Below are 14916 nucleotides of genomic sequence, written 5' to 3'. Positions count from 1 at the left end.
TCCCCAAATCCTCTTTACTCAATAGCTATTGACTAAAATCCTCTCTCTTTAGTCAATAGCTAACATTGTGCTGAATAGTGAAAGTTTGAAAGCTTTTCTTCTAAGATCTAAGATCTAAGATCTAAGAAGTGAGACAAGGGGGCTGGGCGCAATGGTTCACACCTGTAATCCCAGCACTTTGGGAGGCTGAGGTGGGTGGATCACCTGAGGTCAAGAGTTCGAGATCAGCCTGGCCAACATGGTGAAAACCCGTCTCTATTAAAAATAAAAAAATTAGCTGGGTGTGGTGACAGGCGCCTGTAATCTCAGCTGCTCAGAAGGCTGAGGCAGGAGAGTTGCTTGAACCCAGGAGGCAAGGTTGCAGTGAACCAAGATTGTGCCATTGCACTGCAGCCTGGGCGACAGGGCAAGACTCCATCTCAAAAAGAAAAAAAAAAAAAAGGCAAGACAAGAATGCTGCTTTTGCCACTTCTATTTAATATAGCTTTAGAAGTCCTAGCTAGAGAATTTAGGGAAGAAAATAAAGAAATAAAAGGCAACCAATTGGAAACAAAAAAGTAATATTCTCTCTGTTAGCAAACAATATTATCTTATATGTTAGAAAGCTCTAAATATTCTATAAAACAAACTCTTACAATTAATAATTTCAGCAAAGTTGGAAGATACAAAATTAACCCACAAAAATCAATTGCATTTCTATATACAAACAATGAACAATCCCAAAAGAAATAGAGAAAACAATTTCATTTACAATAGCATTAAAAGACTAAAATACTTAGGAATCAACTTAGCCAAGGAGCTGAAAGACTTATACACTAACAACCTTGAAGCATTACTGAGAGAAATTAAAACTAAGGGCAGCAATAAACGGAAAGATATCCTTGTTAATAAATAGGACTTAACACTGTTAAGATGTCAATAATACCCAAAGGAATCTACAGATTCCAGCAATGTTTTTAGCAGAAATAGAAAAAAATTCTAAAATTCATACCGAATCTCAAGGATCCTGAATAGCCAAAACAATCTTGCAGATGAAGTACAACCCTAAAAGTCACACACTTTCAAGTTTATAGAGCTAGAAAGTAGACTAGTGGCTGCCAGGGTCGGGGGGTTGGGGAGAATGGGGAAGGTGGAAAGTTCTGGTGATGGTTGCCCAACAATGTGAATGTACTTAATGCTACAGAACCACACTTAAACGTGGTTAAAATAGTGAATTTCGTTACATATGTTTAATCACCATAATTATGAAAAAATAAATAGATGACAGCAACATGATTTTTCTTGGCAAAGCTCACCCACACTGAATAAATCCCCAAAACAGGCTGATGTTTGAAAGATCTGTGTTCAGGCTGGGCATGGTGGCTCACACCTGTAATCTCAGCACTTTGGGAGGCCGAGGCGGGTGAATTGCCTGAGGTCAGGAGTTCGAGACCACCCTGGCCAACGTGGGAAAACCCCATCTCTACTAAAAATGCAAAAATTAGTTGGGCATGGTGGCAGGCACCTGTAATCCCAGCCACTCGGGAGGCTGAGGTAGGAGAATTGCTTGAGCCCAGGAGACGGAGGTTGCGGTGAGCTGAGATCGCGCCACCACACTCCAGCCTGGGCAACAGAGCAAGACTCCATCTCAAACAAACAAACAAACAAACAAAAAAGATCTGTGTTCAGAAGTGGAATTTTAGAAACATGTAGGTAGAAATACAAAGCCATATTGCCAACATGTACTCATAGGAGAAATATTAAAGTGGTTTTCGTAACATAGCAGAAATTCTGTGACATTTAACATGCCCTATCCTACAAATCCGAGGACAGATTATCTTAAAACAAAGTCCTGTTTGTGATCACTCCTAAGATAGTGTCTTGTATTTCTTTGTAGGTGAGTTTGCTCTCAAACTTCGCCCTCCCAGCACCTGTCATTGCCATTCCTATCAACTGCTCTGGGCCTGAGAATGAAAATTTATTCATTCATGAAAATTATTCTAACTTAGGTATTTTGGAGCTAGTGTGCTTTTCAGCTGCTAATACAATGTTATACCAAGTCCTACTTCATTAAACATTGTAAGATTTAAGGAAAAGATGAGACAAATTCCGTGAGCCACTAAGTTAGACACAGGGGATGCCCATGCTTTGGTCTTAGGAAACAGCCACAGGTGTTGACATTTGTTAGAAAAAATGCAGGGTGGTAGATTACAATCAGAGGGGAAAATACTCATTGGTGCACAGCCACTGACACTTTAAAAGAAATGTAAAATGTTCAACTTCCCCACTTCTTTAGGGCCTTATTGAAGCTATTCAGAAAGAGAGAAGAGATGGAAAGAGAGAAGAGGAGGGTGAGGTTTGTAGATTTCCAGAGATGAAGAGATGACAGACATCGAGGGATGTGAAACACTATCTCCTCAGGCTGACTCTACTTTTATTAGGCTGTTCTTGCATTGCTATAAAGGAATACTTGAGCCTGGGTAATTTATAAAGAAAAGAGGTTGAATTGGCACACGGTTCTGCAAGCTGTACAAGCATGGCACCAACAACAGCTTGGCTTCTGGTGAGGGCCTCAAGAAGCTTACAATGTTGGTGGAAGGTGACGTTGTGGTGGAGGGGGGGCAGGCACATCACATGGAGAGAATGGGAGAAAGAGAGATAGAGAAGGGGGATGTCCAACTCTTTCAAACAACCAGATCTTAACCAAGAAGGAACTGAGCGAGAACTCATCACCAAGGGGGTGGCGAGAAACCATTCATGAGGGATCCACCCCCATGATCCCATCACCTCCCACCAGGCCCCACCTCCAACACTGGGAATTGCATTTCAACTTGAGATTTGGAGAGGACAAACATCCAAAACACATAATCAGTCATCATTCCTATACTACAGCGACCATAAATATTGCATCTTATTCAGCAATTCCAATTAGAAATATTTAGTACCACTACCCACAAAAGTTTCTTTGTACTTATTTACAAGTTCTGATGTTTTTGTTAGAAAAACATTGCCACCTATTTTTACCCAGCCAGGTCTCAGCCTAAGTGCCACTGGGTCCAGTTTCTCTCATCTTCTGAGCAGTTGGCCTAAAGTGACCCTATGTTTTCCTTTTCTCTGTCTCCTCTTCCTCTTCCACGCCAATGCAAACAAACCTCCAGCCCTCGCTTGAAGATCCTACATTGTTTCAACCAGGCAAGCATGACACATTTCATACCTAAAGATTCCAATCCACAAATGGATTTTCTTGTCATTGCTGCACGACAGTGCAGCAATGGATTTTCTTGTCATTGCTGCATGACAGCCAATAAAAAAATCCAGGTAAAACATTAGAGATAGATGATAAAAGAACTGATTACATATGAAATTCCCTTAAGCACCTTTAAGAAGAAATCATGTTTAAAAGGGAGATGAGCATTTTTACCTTTCCATTTGGGTCATGTAGAGCTGTAACCAAACCATAAGCTGGAAATGTGAGGTCCAGACCAATGTATTGAAAAGCAATGATAATGAAAATAATTCTTTACGTTTCTGGAGTTTCAGGGGTATAGAAAGAGTTCTAGAATTTTCACAAGTGCTCTTACATAGACCATCTCATTTTGCCATGATGATCCTGTGCAGCCGGCAGAGCAGGTATGGGTATAGAGCACCAGCCCCTGTATCAGGTGCTAAGGATCTGATCCTAAGCTAAACAGGCATTTGCCCACCCTCACAGGGAGTGGAGTAAGTGAGATATAGATTAAGTTTTTAAAATATATCAAAACTATATGTGGAGGACAAAACACAGCAGACATCTGGTACAGATGGCTGCAGGGGTAACAGCTGCCAGGAGCCAAAGAGGACCTCAGCCCGAGCTGGGGTGCCTGGCTGTGGAAGTGGTGGTTCTTGTGGTGGGCAGAGTAGACCTGCTGCATGGAGCCCGAAGAGAGAACGGTGGGGGCGGGGCCAGACTGGCAGTGGGCGTGACTGTTGGTGAGAGGTGGGTGGGGTCAGCCTGCGGTGGAGAGGAACGGTCCTAGAGCCGTGGGGAGGGGCAGCCCACGGCCTGGAGCAGTGGTTGGTGACCTTTGGAGTGGCCATTGGGCCGTTAGGCGGTTGGGCGGTTGGGCGGTTGCATGGGGTGGCCTGGGACTTGGGGGCGGGGTCAGTCATATAAAGGCTGTGCCCAGCGCTTTTGGAAGCAGTAAGTCCAGGCTTAGGCTAAGGTGAGAGCGTCTGCTGGGACAGTGTGGCTGGACCCACGTGGCAGGTGCGAGGCAGGGTCACTGCCCATGGGAGAGAAGGAGTAGAGGCCTCAGGCCTTGTGGGGTGTCACCTAGGGATGCCCCAGGAGGGCTGGGGGGCCGGGGTGTTTCCAGTGAAGCCAGTTGGCATCCTGGCCACTCTCTCCGAGTGGAAGGCAGAGGGAAATAATTGTATTCACGCAGGGTCGATCGGGCGGAGGCCGTCAAGCTGGAAGGGGCTGTGCAAGCGCAGGTGGCCTGGTGTAGCCCCCGGGAAGCTGGGCGGGGACGCTGGGCGGGGACCTGGCTGGGGACCTGGGCGGGGAAGCTGGGTGGGAACCCTGGGTGCATGCTGAGCGGGGACTCTATGGGGCTCTCGCTCTGGGTAGTCTGGCCCTGACTTCTGAGTCACGGGAATGAGGGCGGGAGGTCACGGGCAGTGGGAGGAAGCCCAGGTCCCAGGTTTGTGATCTTCAGATGAGGGCAGCTCTGAGAACAGTGGGGGCCCGGCTGTGGCCCCCAGGGTGGGGGGACGCCCCAGCCGTTCAGAGTGGAGTTGGGGACGAGCGGGCTGTCTTCTTGGATTTGAGGATGTCAGGCACCTCTTTCATTTTCTTGCTTCAGAGAGTATGCCTAGACCCAACAGATGGAAATTCCTGGAAGGCCGATTTCCTGGAAGGCTGATTTAGACTTCATTTGTTTTAATCATTTTTAATTATTATTTTAATTTTTTGTGGGTGCATAGGTTATGCAGACAACTGCAATACAGTCTTCTGCTGCTAATCTCTCAGCGATTATAAATGGTTTTTAGTTTTAGCAACCTGAAAAGCAAGTCTATGTGAAGCTCCCCAAAACTTTAATGTTTACATGTGAAATACTGAAAATCTGCTTCTATCTGCCTTTCAACTCAAAATTCTTTCACAAAGAATTCTTTGTTTTGAATTTGTTTGATGAGTAAATATCACTTAAGTACCAGTTTCATTTATGGTTTCATTAGTGCTTTTCCCTAAATAACACTATGATTTTAGCACTTTGCCATGTACAGTAAATTTACTTGCCTAATGCAGCTACCAAATATATATGTGTATATGTATATTAAAAGTCATTAAAAATCAGAATGACTACAAAAACAAGTCAGAAATTGTAAATACATACAGATTATATAGCGTTGGATTACAGTTGACAAACCTTAAAACATCACACATTGTAAAGAGGTCCTTCTGGGCATGACAAGTACACAGTTCTTGCCACATGACACTGGCCACCTTGCAGTGCTGGTACAACCACACCCAAGCCGCCTATGATCTGATCAGTGAGGCAGATTCATTGATATGTTGGGGGCTTCAGGGACATGTCAGACTGTTACACACTTTCCCAAAGCTTCCTGCCATTTGTTCTGCTTATCTTGTCTTGACCAGTAACAGTTTGCCAACTGACACCAGACCACAGACTACAGTTTGAATAGCATTGTCATAGACTCCAGATTGGCAACTGTCCAGAATGTAAACCTATGTCAAGCACCAAATGCTTGCCTGGCAGTAGATGAAGGGATATGCCCATTCTTTCTCTGGTCTGGCTTATCCCAACTGATTGTTTGAGTCTTTTTTAAAAGCTCCACCTCATCACACAGATGGGGAAACAGAGGCTCAGAGGCCAGGAGTGACCTGCTGGTGGGGATGCAGCTGGATCCAGAGGAAGAGCTAGATCCAGGTCCTCTGAACCCCAGCCAGGAGCCCAAATGCACAGCCACCCAGCCCAGTCTGTGCCTCTCTGAGGTTGATATGGGGCTGTCCTTGTGTGTTTCAGTCAAAGAGGGCTACAGAGTCTAGTGAGATGTAACAGTGCACTCGAGTTTTGTACCTCTCAGAAAATGGCGTCCTTCTAGGGATCAGCCTTGCCAAAGTGGATGACATTGGACTATAGCTGGTAAACAGCAAGGTACGTGCTTAATATTCAAAATGTTTTTCTTCCCGGGGTCAGTAGCAGAGTAGTTGGGAAACACTGAACATACCTAGCACCACCTCCAATTATCGGCTCTAATGGAGAGGAAAAAGTTATAATCAATATTAATGAGCTGATAACAAAACACCTTTTAATTACTTTGACAGTACCTATGCAGCATTCTTCCCCTGCTATTGTCTTGGCAGCTCAGATCCTGACTGGGTCACACTTCCGAGTTTCTCCCTTAGACAGAACGGGCTGTCCAGGGTTAATGTTGATGAACTCTTTCAATAATTCAATCGGATGTCAGCAAAGGCAGAAAGTGGGACATAGAGAACTAGATGTATGTGACCTCGCCATGGGACTCCAGGCTTCTGGGTGGAAAGAAGTACGTTTCTTTTTACTTGTTTAATACAGTGCCTGGCAAGATGGTCATTAAATCTATGAGGTCTCTCGACACGAGAGATTTTCTTTTTTTCTAAAACAGAAATTGTATTTCCCTTTTTGAGTGTGACAGACTGATCTGTAAGACCTGCCCTTCATCTAATAGCATCTGGGGTTTTTATTGTTAGAGTTGCTCACAAGATCTCTTGAGAAAAATCCTTTGCAAATGAAAATCGCCTTCTTTCACCATTACCCTTTCAAGAAACACAGGGGAGAATGACCTGCCTTGAGATGTGGCAGCCTAATTGTGGGGGCTCTGCACTCAGACAGAGCTAAGTCTCTTTTCTTGGTTATTTTTCTTTATTTTTAAAGTTTATAAACTTTTCTTCAGGAAATATATACAAAACAATAACAGAAAGGAAATCAATCTATATGGCGGTTACCTTTCTGGAAACAGTAAGAACATGAACAGAACATGATAGCACCAGACATAAAACATTCATGAAGGAGATAATATATCTAGTTCAGTGATTCTCAACAAAGGGATGTTTTGCACCACCCCAGGGGACATTTGTTTGGAAACATTTTTGATTGTCACAATAGATGTGTGTGTCTGTGTGTGTGTGTGTGTGAGATACTACTGGCTTCTAGTGGGTGGAGGCCAGAGATACTGCTAAATATCCCACCACGCACAGAACAGTCCTAATCACAAAGAATTGTCCGAAATGTCCATCGTGTCAAGTTGAGAAACCATGATTTATTTGCATCTTTAAGTTCTCTTCTAAGGTAAAATTATTGTGGGTTTCTGTATATAGTCAGTCCCTGATGTTTTACCCATTGGGGTTTAGCTGTTCTATATATAAATATTGACTAAAATCAATAAAATTTTCTGATTTCCTATTTAAAGTATACTGTACAATTAAAAAAAGTAGTCTGGATGCAGTGGCTCATGCCTGTAATCCCAGCACTTTGGGAGGCCGAGGAGGGTGGATCACGAGGTCAGGAGATCGAGACCATCCTGGCTAACACAGTGAAACCCTGTCTCTACTAAAAATACAAAAAATCAGCCAGGTGTGGTGGCAGGTGCCTGCAGTCCCAGTTACTTGAGAGGCTGAGGCAGGAGAATGGCGTGAACCCAGGAGGCAGAGCTTGCAGTGAGCCGAGATGGTGCCACTGCACTCCAGCCTGGGCGACACAGCAAGACTCCGTCTCAAAAAAAAAAAAAAAAAGAAAAAAAAACAGTAAAATAATTCCCAAGTTGAATGTGCAAGATTTTTCCCACTTTAACAGTGTTTAGAGAAGCCAGTTAAGTCCTGCAATCTTCAGGGAAACCATTTGCTAAAGCAAGACTTCTTAGAGCAACAAAAATATTTTTTAAGGCATCAGTGCATCTGAGAAGTGAGTACAGTTTGAACATACACAGAACATTCCTGTTAAGTCTTTTAGGGTAGTGGCCTAGCTTTCATGCTGGACTTGATGTTAGTCTTACGTATTTCATCCTCACGTCAGCCCCTCAGACACAGCAGAAACTCCCACCAACTTCCGGTCTCCTGAAGAGCTTTTCCAGTAATGCCAACGTCTGAGGATCTGTCTCTTTCACAAATTATTTTACTTTATCCACAAACCGATGTGGAGATCCTTCCTGGAAGCTTGTTTTCAGTACACTGAGGTCACACTCACTTGTTGAATTGGGTGTCCCTCTCCTCTGCATGTGGATTTTACTGACTTCATATATTTGTCCTTCGTAGAAATCAGTGATAGTTTATTCAGAACTGGGGATGAGCTCAGTGTAGCTGACACAGGCTGAAAATAATTCCTATAGTTAGGAGAGCTGAGGAATTTACCCAGTCCATGCTCGGTGAGTTAGTTTGCTGAATTGGTGGTTTTCTGAAAGCCTCTGCTCTTCTGGCATGTCTATCGTCAAAAGACAATATTTCTGCCTGTGGTGCATATACCTCTATGGGATCCTTAGGTGAGAGAGGAATGGCATATGATGGAGGGTTCTGAGAGCATCAGTTGGCTCTCCTGTTCCCTGGTATGTCTGCCTCTGCTGATTGGTTTTTACCATTTTTATTTTGAGGAGGTGTTAATCACTGAAGGGAGGTAGAATGTTTTTCCCCACTAGAGGAGGCAGCGACCATGTCTCCTCTATGGAGGCATTCAAGAGCCGTCCAGCTGAAGCAGCGTCATTGTCTGAGGTAAATACCTGGCGTTCACCGTCTTGCACCAAGAAGATTAAAGACATGGACACATGTGAGTGGGTTAAGGAGCGGAAAGTTTAATAGGCTGAAGAAAGGAGAGAGGAGAGCAGCTTTCTCTCTCTTTCTAGAGAGAGGCATCCAAAAGGGAAAAAGTGGGCCTGAGGTGGACCACAGCTGACTTTATAGGCAGGCTTAAGGAGGCGGCGTCTGATTTACACAGGGCCCATAGATTGGTTTGATCAGGTGTGACATTTACATAGTGCTCGGGGAAGGCTGGTCGTCCCACCCTAATGTTACTATACAAGTGGGCTTTCTGCTTGGCCAGTACCATCTTGTCTGCTTCTTACTGTACACGCGGGTGGCAAAGAGAGGAGAAGATGGAGCCACCATTTTGAACGTGCCTATTCCGAGGTAACCTTTCTCTATTGGCACAACTACCAGCATTCGCCTATGCAAGCTTCCAGCTTGCTTGTCTCTGTCTGCAGCTTGATTTTACAGGTTGCTCTTCGTTAGAAAAGAAAATGATTTGGGGCATTCCTTTTAATGCTTTTCATTAAAATGAAAACCATACCAAGGACTTCCTTATTCTGACTATCTGCCTAAATAACTTATTTTTACCTCCTCTATCACAGCTTGGAAGGCACAATCCACATAGATCTGCATGGTCCACCGAGCTCCATACCCACGGGGCCAGCTGGGAGGTGGGCAGCTGCTGGGCTCTCTTCTGAAGCAGGTGAGCATGGAGTCCCCTGTTTGTTTGCAAAGAAACAGACTGCAGACGTTGCTGCAGTCATGGTCTCGGCAATGTCATCCCTGATCTAGTGGAAGGCCAAGGTCTCTGTCTAGCAACTACATAAGTAGAGATGGAGGAGAACACAAAACAGGAAGACAATTTTTCCTTTTTCTCTCATTTTGGGCCTCTTTTAATTATGAATGCTCATCTTTGTCAGGGAATCATTTTTTTTTTTTTTTTTTTTTTTTGAGACAGAGTCTCGCTCTGTTGCCCAGGCTGGAGTGCGGTGGCGCGATCTCGGCTCACAGCAAGCTCCGCCTCCCGGGTTCATGCCATTCTCCTGACTCAGCCTCTCCGAGTAGCTGGGACTACAGGCGCCCGCCACCACGCCCGGCTAATTTTTTTTGTATTTTTAGTAGAGACGGGGTTTCACTGTGGTCTTGATCTCCTGACCTTGTGATCTGCCCGCTTCGGCCTCCCAAAGTGCTGGGGTTACAAGCGTGAGCCACCACACCTGGCCCAGGGAATCATTTTTAAGAAACCTTTCCTTCGTGGGGAGGAAAGTTGTGCAGGTGGTTTAACCCAACCTGATTTCTTGACCCAAGTTACTGGGCGAGTTTTCTACAGAGTCTGCATTGAAAGCTGAGCCACGTGGGAAGGAGAAGATTGTACTTTCGCTCTACTTATTGTAATGGGAGCATTATTTTCTGATGGTTGTAAGACATTTGTCAAGCGATACTACCTACCCAATTAGGAGACTATCTGAAGAATCGTAGCAATATTCAAAAGCTCCTCTCTAGTCTCCAAATGTAAACTTTTTTTCTTTTCTTTTTTTACAGACAGGATCTCACTCTGTTGCTGAGGCTGGATCACAGCTCCCTGCAACCTTGAACTCTCCCTCAAGCAATCCTCCCCACTCTGCCTTCCAAAGCACTAGCATTACAGGCCTAAGCCACCACTCCCATCCACTGTAGTGTAAACTGTCTCCTTCAACATTTCCAGTAGTTGCAGAGCAGATCAGATAAGGGTTCTTCCTGTGTATTGGTTCAAGTTTCATTCTCTCTTTAAACGATTTAAGGTTGGCTTCCATGGTTCCTTCTTAAAGAATGTTGAAGGTGTGTCTTCAGATCCATTTAGTGTTCGTGGAACCCCAGGGAAAGCTGATGGAAAACCCTCTTTTTTCCCCCACATGTCTCAAAAAGTTGTATTTTCTGGACCCGAGGGATCTGCAAGCCTCCTAAAGACATTTCCATTGTCACTACCATCAGGTGTGAACTTGAGTCTGGCACCTATAGTTCCAAGAACTGTCATAATAGACGCTGAAGAAACATTGTGAAGTTAACTCGCTGTTACCAACTGTGAAGTCATCAGCTAGAGGAGTCTTGGGCGGTCTGAAATCTGAAATACCGTGGAAAGAACAGAAAGATCCTGTATCTTTCCTATAATTGTTCTACTGGAAGTTGTCATTTTACACAGGAGACATTCTGTTTTATTTATTTTCTTTTGAGACAGGGTTTCACTCTGTCGCCCAGGCTGGAGTGCAGTGTTGTTACCACAGGTCACTGGTGCCTCCACTGCCTGAGGACTGCTCAAGCAATCCTCCTACCTCAGTCCCCTGAGGAGCCTGCACCACCACGCCCGGCTAATTATTTTTATTTGTAGAGAAAAGATCTATCTTGCCTAGGCTGATCTCGAAGTCCTGGGCTCAAGTAATCCTCCCGCCGTGGCTTCTCAAAGTGCTTGGGATTACAGATGTAAGCTACCATGCCCAGCCTCACAGGAGGCATTTTTGATGTCCCTCTTGACAGTCTACAAAAGTCTACAAATCTTTTTTTTTTTTTTTTTTTTCTGAGACAGGGTCTTGCTCTGCCACCCAGTCTGGAGTGCAGTGGTGCCATCATAGCTCACTACAGCCTGAGCTGTACTGAGTTCAAGGGTTCTTCCCGTCTCAGCCTCCTAAGTAGCTGGGACTACAGACACTTGCCACCAGGCCCAGATAATTTATTAAAAATTTTTTTTTGTAGAGACAGGGTCTCACTATGTTGCCCAGGCTGGTCTCAAACTCCTGGCCTCAAACAATCCTCTACCTCAACCTCCCTAAGTGCCGGCCAATCAGGCATCAGCTGCCATGCCTGGCTGCAAATCTTAGGTTTTCCCCATGGCTTCTTTCTCTGGTGTTCTTTTCTCAGGTAATGGAAGTGGGCAGAGAATGATCCTCTCCCTAGGCTCCAGTGTGTAAGAATTAAAGAGGAAAGAAACACGATGGCTTGATGGTCAAGGACAGGTTTATTTTAAAGAAAACCAACCCGAGAGTGGCTTGTGGCTGAGTTAGATCAGAGGCATGCTCTCTTACAAAGAGTTTTTAAGGATTCAGGGTGGGAGAGTTTATCAGAGACTTGGACTGCTTCTGTGTCTCTTTAGGTGTGCTTATCTGGGAGGGAGAGTTGTGTGTCTCTTTCCATACATCTTCCTGCAGCTGCAGGCATACCCCCAAGTCTGCTTTTAGCTTCCCTATCTTAGTGCACCTGAAGGGAAAGGAATGTGCTTATTAAGGCTCACTGTTATACTGGGGCCCAATGTACGAGGGTGAAGTTTGGCAGTTACCCAAGAGACTTTCCCCCCACCTCCCTCTGTGCGCAAGCTGTCTCATCTACGTTTTACTGTCTGCTCTTTCTATCTGCTTGTTGTTAGAAGTGATTTTCTTGAAATGCATGAGGCTGGAAAGGGAGCTGGAACTTAAAGTGGCAGTGTTTGTCCAAGAGGATGGTGCTCCTGCTCTGTCACAGTGGGCATGGGGATTCAGGCCACTGCCACCGAATTTCAGAGCCCAAGCACAGAGCCCAGAACTAAACTGTGAGGGTTTAAAAAAAAAATAAAACAGCTTTATTGAAGTATAATTGACATACAACAAACTTGAATATTTAAAGTGTACAATTTATGAGTTTGGGCATTTGTATACACCCCTGCAACCAACATCACATTGAAGATAATGAATATACCCATTACCCCTGAAAATTTTTCCATGCCCTTTGCAGCCCCTCCCTTCCACCCCTCAAACACTTAATGGGCTTTTTCCCAAAAAGCAAGAAGAAAGCTTCCCTACACATTTATCAAGGCTGTTATAATCCTGACTCCCAAACAAGGTAAGGAAATTATAAGACACAGAACACTTTTAACCATTGTATTCAGATGTTAAAATCCTCGGTAAAATACCCACAACAGTTAATTGAACGAAGCAGTTATGCAAAAACATACAATCAACTACAATTGCACCCTATAGACTCCCCTTTTTATTCTCTAATGTGTTATATTTCACTAAATCTTTGTTCATCTTGCCAGTTTTTCTTCTAATTTCCCTGCAGCTATAATTTTGGCTGATGCTATAGTTTGAATATTTGACCCTCCAAACCTCATGTTGAAATTTAGTCCCCAGTGTTGGAGGTGGGGCCTGGTGGAAGGTGTTTGGGTCATGGGGGTGGATCACTCATGAACAGCTTGGTGCTGTTCTCATGGCAATAAGTGAGTTCTCACATACTCAGTTCCCTCCAGAGCTGATTATTAAAGAGAGCCTGGCATCTCCCCTCTGTCTCTCTTGCTTCCTGTCTCATCATGTAATGTCTGCACACACTGGCTCCCCTTCTGCCATGAGTGGAAACTCCTGGAAGCCCTCACCAGAAGTAGATGCTATTGCCAGCAGAACCATGAGCCAAATAAACCTATTTTTATAAATCACCCAGCCTCAGGTATTCCTTTAAAGCAACACATATGGACTAAGACACTGATGTTCTCAATTTACCCTGACATTGCATGCAGGCCGGCTGTTTCCTCTTAAGTTCCTGGATTGGGAATGTGTTCTGGACAAAGGATGCTAGTGAGTGGCAGTCCCCTACGTTTCAGAAGGAGCAGAACAATGAAAGAAAGAAGTTGTATTCAATTTATTCAATTACAATTTCTTTAGGCCTTTCTAAAGTTTGTCACCCCCTTGAATAAGTCCATAGGAGTACCACAAGTGGGCCAGGAGTAACTTCATTTTGTGTCAAAGATAAAGACTTCTTGGACCTGGAGAATAGGGTCCAACAAATAAGCCTTCTACAATAAGGCATTCATTTCCCATTTGGTCTGTCCATGCAGCTGTCTCTAACATGATTCATGGTATTTAGGAGTGATACATGATTAAATGTTGAACATTCATCAACAGATATTTATCAATTGTTACCTTTTACCTGGACTGGATGTTGAGGTGAAAATGGAGAGAGTGCTTTACTAAAATTGCAAGGATCAAGAGGCATAAGTGTTCTTAACCTTAAAATACTATAAAATGAAGGGCTAACTTGTACAATGGGATGGAGTGAATGATATGGGCATCTGTTAAGATAACATCTGTAACCAGGCTCTGCAGAATGTGTGCTGGCAGCTTTTGTGGTAGAACAGCCCAGTTCACAAAGTGCTGTCACTGTGGGGACGAGACTGTGGGGATGGGTGGGTGGTGGAGGCATGGCAGATCTAACCTCCTGACTGAAGCAGAGGGACCCTGCTGTGCAGCAGTGGGAGAGGAAAAAGGACAAAGTAGGTTGGGTCTGATCATGGAGAGCCCAGGGAATTACCCCATGCCCATTTCCAGTCGGCCCCTGCTCCAAGCGACCCACTTTTCTAATGTCTATCTCCATAGATTAGTTTTTCCTGCTGTTGAATTTCATATAAGTGGAATCATGTATTGTTAAAGAAAAATTATTCATGGCACTCATTAAAGATGATAAGGCAGATTTTACCATGGGGGACCTCCATAATGGGGTTTTGCAGTAGGGAAGAAAGATTTGGCTCCACTCTAAACACAACAAGGACAAGTGGGGGTTTCTAGCCAAGGAGCAGGGTGCGGCTCAGTGGATGGAAAATTTCTAAGAGGAAACATCAAAGCTAGGGAGGTTTTTGTTAGAGGAGCCCAAAAGGATCTTTGCTCAAAGCAAGCCAGGATGGGAAGATATGAAGCGTGGGGGGTGTGGAATTTGATCAGGTAACAATGGTGGGGGATTTTCGATAAACTGACCCAACAAGATTGTAACTCAACGAAATGAACCAAGGACAGTCTAAAGTTTATGCTTTGAGGGCTTAGAGGAGCCTCACTGGAGTTAGGTCAAAGAAAGCCTTTGTCGGTATGGACTCATGTTTGACTTTTTGCATGCAGCATGTTTTTGAAATTCATATCGTTGCATGTGCTCTAAATTCATTTTTTTATTATTGAGTAGTACTCAATAATATGAATTAATATGAATTAACCAAGTGTATTTAACCCTTTTCCAAGTTTTGTCTGTTATGAATAAAACTTCAGTGAACATTCTTGCACAAGTATTTGTGTGGATGTGTTTTAATTTCTCTTGGGTAATATCTTAGGAGATGATTTCTAGGTTATAGGGTAGGTACATGGTTATGTTTATACTATATTGCCAGTTCTCCAAAGTAG

At 44.1% G+C, this 14916-nt stretch overlaps 1 long non-coding RNA gene across 4 annotated transcripts; it reads left to right on the top strand.

The window, feature by feature from the left end:
- Positions 1-4100: 4100 nt before the first annotated feature.
- Positions 4101-11718, top strand: LOC129489689 (uncharacterized). 4 transcript variants are annotated; one of them, XR_008660075.2, is made up of 6 exons: positions 4101-4181; positions 6006-6137; positions 8273-8382; positions 8605-8722; positions 9358-9458; positions 10298-11718. It is a non-coding gene; the product is annotated as an uncharacterized lncRNA (long non-coding RNA). The 4 variants fall into 4 exon arrangements; XR_008660077.2 differs by lacking the exon at positions 8273-8382 and having other exon boundaries at positions 4110-4181; positions 8608-8722; XR_008660074.2 differs by lacking the exon at positions 8273-8382 and having other exon boundaries at positions 4110-4181; positions 8605-8777.
- The last annotated feature ends 3198 nt before the right edge of the window (positions 11719-14916 follow it).

This window comes from Symphalangus syndactylus, chromosome 1, assembly GCF_028878055.3.
Source record: "Symphalangus syndactylus isolate Jambi chromosome 1, NHGRI_mSymSyn1-v2.1_pri, whole genome shotgun sequence".
In the NCBI taxonomy this organism is placed as follows: domain Eukaryota; kingdom Metazoa; phylum Chordata; class Mammalia; order Primates; family Hylobatidae; genus Symphalangus; species Symphalangus syndactylus.
This window is presented reverse-complemented; position numbering and strand designations above follow the sequence as displayed.